Source organism: Sinohyriopsis cumingii, chromosome 8 (genome assembly GCF_028554795.1).
Source record: "Sinohyriopsis cumingii isolate HCF-2022 chromosome 8, ASM2855479v2, whole genome shotgun sequence".
In the NCBI taxonomy this organism is placed as follows: Eukaryota; Metazoa; Mollusca; class Bivalvia; order Unionida; family Unionidae; genus Sinohyriopsis; species Sinohyriopsis cumingii.
In genome coordinates this window covers 86,251,400-86,259,114 of record NC_142968.1, presented here as the reverse complement: position 1 = coordinate 86,259,114, position 7,715 = coordinate 86,251,400, and positions in this window count along the sequence as shown.

Below are 7,715 nucleotides of genomic sequence, written 5' to 3'. Positions count from 1 at the left end.
TATACAGATGCTGATACATATACACCCACTCTCTCTTTCTCTCTCTCTCTCTCTCTCTCACACACACACACACACACACACACAGAATTGCTAAATCTCTATAAAGATGCTGATACAGATACACCCACTCTATCTCTCTCTCTCTCTCTCACACACACATGCACAGAAAATTGCTAAATCTCTACAGATGATGATACAAATACACCCACTGTCTCTCTCTCACTCACACACACACACACACACAGAATTGCTAAATCTCTATACAGATGCTGATACAGATACACCCACTCTCACACACACATACAGAGAATTCCTAAATCTCTATACAGATGCTAATATGGATACACCCACTCACACACACATACACAGAAAATTGTTAAATCTCTATATACAGATGCTGATACAGATACACCCACTCTCTCTCTCTCTCTCTCTCTCACACACACACACACACAGAGAATTGCTAGATCTCTATACAGATGCTGATACAGATACACCCACTCTCTCTCACACACACATACACAGAAAATTGCTAAATTTCTATACAGATGATGATAAAGATACACCCACTCTCCGCATTGCCGTCCTTTTTGAAAGTTCAAATATAGTATCTCTAATGTTATAACACCGACCTTGAAGTTCACACAAATCAACTTTCAGGTCTCTACCTAGGAGACTTAAAATCTTTTAATTTTGAAACAAAAGCAACAATCTATTGAAACAGATCCCATCCCAAAAGGCAAAATTTTAAAATCATTATTTATATCTAAAGATTACCAGCAATCAAATCACAAAGTTTAAAGTCTGTATCTTTAATGGTGTAGGAGGGAGACTGTTACTAATGGATAGACAGACAACATTAACTCCACCTTTTTAAAAGATTTATGGGGATAAAAGTCGTTTTAATTTTTTTAAACTTACTTGACACTTTACCTCATACAGCATCTGGCTTTTTAGGCCTTTGATACACATGTAGCAAAGTTACCCAGAGCAGTGTGCTATAAATAGAATAGCTGTTACCTATATGGTCCCATACCAATAGGACAGACTGGAAAATATGAGACAGAGTAGTATAAGCTTATTTCAATCAAACTTTTAATAGTTTTCCTCTTCTTGTATATATTTGTCATGTATGGAAAACTTTTAGAGGAAAAGGTGATCTTTATTGCAGTATAAATATTATTTTAAAAAAATTGTAATATGCTTTCAATACACCAGATAGTGAGCTAAGAAGAGTTGTGTGAAACTTTATTTTCTTTACATGGAATTTTCTTTGCCCTTTAAATTGCATTTGTTTTGTTACTTTATGTTAATAACTAATGTACAATATTCTTATATATATTTATATATATAAACACAATATGCAATACTAATACTAAAGTTTATCATATTTCTTTAACTTAAAGAGTTTAGAATAACTTAAAGAGTATAGAACATAGCAATGCACAACTTATGCATGAAATGGAAGGCATCTGGTGTTGACAATTCACACAAATTAAGGATCATCATATGATTTGGTAACAGAGCTTTAACTTGTATATTATAATTTATAATTATTTTATAGTATTTTATTTATTAATTTTAAACTGACCATTAATGAACTTAACTATAGTAAATTACTATTTAAATATAACAAGAATGAAAATACAAATAGATTATATATAAACCAATTGAACTAGAACAAAAATGCAAACAAATAGAAATATAACAAGACAAATAGAATTAAAATTTATGAACAAATAACAATAGGTAACAGGAAGACAATTAATTAGAAATATATAATTAAAAATTTAAATGACCAACATATAACAGGAGAATGAAAATAAAAAATATAAAGTAGATATAGATCTAAACTGTATTTATCACTATTGTGTAAAGGGTAAATTAAATAAATGAACTTTTATGACTATAACATATCAGTTGAAGTATAAAAGAGCAATAAAGCCCTATTCAGCTTCATATTTCCCAAAAAATATTTAATAAACTAAATATCCACCAAGTGTAATGCATCAATTATTTCTTGAATAAACTGAAAGTTATTTCATAAAAGGTATGTGGTCATACAGTGTGAATATCAACAAACTATAAAATACTTGAACAAAACAAATTTAATTACATATATTTAAAATACAAAATTCACAAATTGTGAAATCTGGTGTGGCACCCTTCCCTGCACAGATGCACACCACATCCTGAGCATCCATACACAGTTTCTCACCTCACTTGTAAGTGCTTCAGGTGATAGCGACAGTGTCTTTTAGGTCCAGAGATGCGTACATTAATGTGACCCATGATGTTTTCAACTTCTACCAGCCCGGGATGATCAATTTCCAACCCAGATCTTTTACGCTTGCTGTACCCCCCCATCAAATCCCTCACTAGCTCTAATCTGAAGTCAAGATGGGAGTAGCGCTCTTTGGTTTGGCGTTTGGAGGCACAGCGATACAAGATGAAGGTGTTTACAATGGCACTATTCAGTAAAAACCAAAACAGGTATTTCCACCATCTCTTTGAGTTTCTACCCACATCATACTTCATCCAGAGCTGGTCATGAAGGTCTACCCCTCCCATGTATTTGTTATAGTTGTAAACTGCGTGTGGTTGAGGGACATCCAAAATGTTGGGGCCAACACGCCTTTGAGCCTGCATTTGTAATGTTGGGTCACTCACGGTGGAGAGATGGTAAACATTTTTCATGTCTCTCCAGACTGATGCAGTTAAATTTGTCCCCTCCTTCTGCAAGATTTTACAATCCCCACTTTTCTTAATTGCCTCTGATTTCTTAAAAGATTTAGGAAAACCTTTACTGTTTAACCTGACTGTCCCACATGCATACAAGCCATTTGCTTGTAGATCTTCCAACAAATTGATGCTTGTAAAAAAAATTATCAAAATATACATGGTGGTTACGGCCATGCAGTTTGTCTGTCAGCTTAGTTACTACATTGTAAGCAAGTTCATGTTCAGGGTTGTTGTTGTTACCTTGCTTACCAAGATAAACATCAGATCGTGACATATAGGCAGTATTAGCATCACAGAGCATCCAAATTTTGATTCCCCTCTTTATGGGTTTTGCAGGCATGTATTGGCAAAAAGAGAGATGGCCAGAGAACTTTACCATAGCTTCATCCACAGATACCTCTCTGGATAAATTGTAATACTGAGGGAATTTTTCGCTAACTTGTATGATTGGCAGTACTTTGTATAGCTGGTCAAAGTTTGGGGCATCTCTAGCGGGTTCATTTTCTCTAGCAGACACATGAAAATACTGGTTCAACTTTTGACCGGTTGCATGTTAAAACATTCTGAATTCCTACATTGCCAATTAAATTGTCTGCCGATCAGTACATAGATATATCCAGCAAGTAATTAATTCCCATTAAGACATTGATGCCGAGATAGGCTGTAATTTCTGCAGGAGTGGTTTCAACCCACCGCGTGTCATCTGCCCTCAACTGCCCCATTTTAAAACATGCATAGTTATTGGTGTGATTTGAAATATCTGCAATCATTTCAGGCGTGAACAATTGGCTGAAAAAATCAAAAGCTGAAGCTATATTAACATCAATTACCTGTGGCAGTATTGGTCCTGATGCGTGCACGAATTCATTTACCATCACGTCATTGAAATTATGTGACCAAATATGGCTTCCCTCGACCTCTACATCAAAAGGCTCAAAATCCGTGGCAATATCACACGAATCGTCGGAATCTGACGAAGTATCACAATCCACATTATCGAAATCAATATCAGAACCAATATCTGCCTCACTGAAGCCTTCGAAGTTGAAATTTTCATCATCAGAACTTTCAAGAAATGGCCGAACGAAATCCGTTGACTCTATCTTTTTGAATTAGGTGAATCTAACCGTGTTACTATTTTTAGCTTGCCGATTACGACATTATGTTGAATAGCAACCATGTGATCTAACTTGATCGAAATTTCCCACGATGCCTATAGTTATCAGTATAATGTTTTCCCTGGAGGTGGTGCTAGTAAAACCAATAGAAAATGGATGATGTGTAGATAGGGTGTCAAAAGGCGCTTCCATGTGAATGGAGTAATAGCGTCAAAAGGCGCTTCCATGCGAATGGAGTAAAAGCGTCATACGGTGCTTCCATGCGAATGGAGTAGAGGCATCCAAAGGTGCTTGTATGGGGTAAAGGGTTAACATTATGATTATCAATGATTTGTATCAAGAGATTTTAAATATAATCAATATTTTTTGAATGACAAAGTAGACCTTCTAAAGAAACAGCTTTGGAAGACATGAGAAACACAAAACAAATTTACATCAAACTTAATGATACACCCACTCTCTCTCTCTCACACACACACACACACACACACACACACACAGTGGGTGTATCTGTATCAGCATCTGTATAGAGATTTACCACGATCACAGCACACCTCCCCGCTGCTCTTACCCTACACTGGCTATCCATTTGATCCAGAATCAAACACAAAATTTGTTCTCTGTGCTATGTTTCACTGTCGGACTCTAGTCCAACATACCTATCCGATCTCACCCATGTGTACACACCAGCAAGATACTTACGCTCCTCTTCTGACAATCGTATACTCATTATTCCCACTATGAAAACAAAAAGTCATATGGACAGCGTTCTTTTGCATACCAAGGCCCAGCAACGTGGAATGAATTGCCCACTGAACTTAGACACAAAGACACAGTGATCACATTCAAGAGGGCTCTCAAACTCACTTATTTCGACTGCAAGAACAAACTTAAAGATCTAATAATGTTTGCTACCTGAAATATTCTCAGCATGTTTTTTAATATTTTAATGTTTTTTCTAATTTCATGGTGTTTGTTTTTCTAATAATATTATTATATGTTTTTTATCTTATAGGTGTTATCTAATGTTGTAAAGCGCTTTGAGCTTCTAAAGATTAGGCGATATACAAAGTCCTCATTATTATTATTATTATTATTATTATATAACAACTACACACAATAACTATAATGACAAGACTTTTATTTTAATTTTAATACAAATTATATTTTCCTTACAACTATAATCAAATGAAACTATGTGAAACATTGTTTTCCACCCACAATATTAGTATAATACTCTTTTAGTCTTCTGATTTTTCTTAAAAATTAAAAAAATTAATTAAATTTTCATGACTATAGAAAGAGTGGTTGTTAAGTACATACAAATAGTGAATGCAAAAGGAAAGCTGCAAATAATGCACATGGCTTATGAAAATTATTATTATTATTAGAAATATACAGCTTTTACCAGTTTACAGGTTGTGATTTTTGTGTAAAACTAAATAATTTCACGGTTTTGTTGTAGCTGTTGTCATGGTGGCAGCTACATTGGGTATATTAGCAGGTAGAGCAAACAAACAAGTTTTGGGCTACATATTTAATGCATACCCATCACTAGACCACTTACAAATTCAAAAACTTCCTTGATAACCACTGCTGCCCTCTCTATGTATCAAGCTAGTGGGCATCCTGATATCATATTTCTCTTACAATCTGAGTGTTACCAATATACAAATCTGTGTTTCTTATATACCCTTTAATATCTTGAAAAAGCATTATCTAAAAGTTGATTTGTTAACATGTAAATCATTACTACATCTTTGATTAGACACACTCTCTCTCAATGCAAAATATAAATTGAAATAAATGTGAATTCATTTACAACAGTTCCCGAGTTCATAATAGTTTTTGTCATGATGTATTTTCTCAAATAACAGAGCTGAAAATTACAGCTACGAGTATATGTGAGAATGAATGAGATCATTAATAATGTAGTTAATTATCTTGAGACATCCATCTCTCTCTTGTATCAACTTGCTTAAAGCCATTTTCCATAAGTTGGAAATGTGTAGCTAAATTGTGCCTGTTTTACCTTGTACTATTTCTTTGTTTTCCATCTCCTTAATGAAACCAATACCATCTATACAGACAGTTTTTCCACAAAACATTTCTTCTTTTGGAATGTGGGTCCTCATCACTCTCATTGTTACAGGGGGCCCAGAGTGGCCGAGTGGTCTAAAGCACTAACCGTTATGGATCACTGCCATCTTACCTCTGTCTGTGTGAGTATGAGTTTCGGATTCAGCTAATGTGGTTATGTGAGAAAGCTTGCCATTAGCTTCTCGTGGGTCAGTGGTTCTTTCTGGAGTTTTCCAGGTTCTTCCTCCACCATTTATACTGGCTGCCATGTATAGCCTATCTTGTGCTGAAAAATGGTGTTAAACCCTACAACAACAACAACAACTCATTGTTACATTGAATCATCAACTTTAATGGTAGCAGCTGTAGTTGTTTGAATATGTATACCATATTCCTTTGTGCTACTTATAGAACTAAAAAATGAAGTAGACGCTTCAATCTGAAAGTTTGACTTTAATTATTGGCAGTATTTATGAAACAGAAGATTGTTATTAACAGGACTAAAATTACTTAGAGTTTCTGGAATTTGTAAAAAAAATTAATAGTAGTGATCCAAAAAGGGTATTTTTCTGTGCTATTGCAAACATTATAAAATCATGGTTTGTTGACGTGTAGAAGTCACCAACGTATGTTATTATAGTATCCTCCAGAAACATCCTGGACTATCTTTATAAATAAGAGTATAAGATCCACTATACTGCTGAAATGATCAACTGCTGGATTTGAGGGACTGAAAAATTGTCCAGTCAGCCTTGTTTAAGTTCCATCTCTGCCCCAGTCCTCAAATTTGGAACATTTCTTCTTAAATATATGTATATTTGAAAGCAGTCACTACCACTGAGATTGTCACCAGGTTTCCAAGAGAAGTGAATGAGAGTGACTGCAGATTGTCAGATCAAACGATGAGTAAGATCCTGTTGCAGGAAAAGGCATCTTCGCTAGCCAGGGTTCCGATATGTTAATCGTATCTACACCTTGGTGGATCAAGCAAACATTTGTGCTTCGGGTTGTCACAGAATTAGGCAAAGAAATAACTTGGTTTTGTCTTAAAAACAATTGGACTATTTCTCGTTGTACATGCGTACAACGTTATATAGGGTGAATGTGTTTTTCCAGGTAATCAACTGTATTAACATGTACCTAGCCACAGATTACTTGTGTCAGGTATCATGACTAACATGATATGCACGGGTATTCTACCCCGACTTGTACTCACTCTCCTATGGATTTAAATAAGACGAATCACGAAAAACCACACTGGTCGTTTTTGGATCACGTCAAGGAGTATACACTCTCCTTTATTCTCCAGCCATAGGGGTAAGTGTTAAATTTACATTCTTTTTTTTTGATAGGCGAAGCTTATTCGGTTTGTAATGTGTTATCACGTAATAATGTGTTTATTACAACGCAGATTTTTAAAGTATTATCATATATCTAGAAATTATACAGAAACTATTATGTCCCATTTGGTTTTATTATAGCTGTCTGTGTCTGTGTTGGCAGCTGTGTCTGTGTTGGAAGCTGTGTCTGACTGTGTTTGAAGATGATTCTGACTGTGTTCGTAGCTGACTGTTATAGTAGCTGACTGTTATGGTAGCTGACCGTGTTTGTAGCCGTGAATGTATATGAAATGTTATTGTGAATATAACTAGAGCGGTCCGAAGCTGTACGAAGCCGTCTAAAGTTTCTTGGAGTCATCTGGAGCTTCCAGAACAACGCTGTATGTTGTGATAAGATTATTGTGAATCTTAGTCATGATAAGATTATTGTGAATCT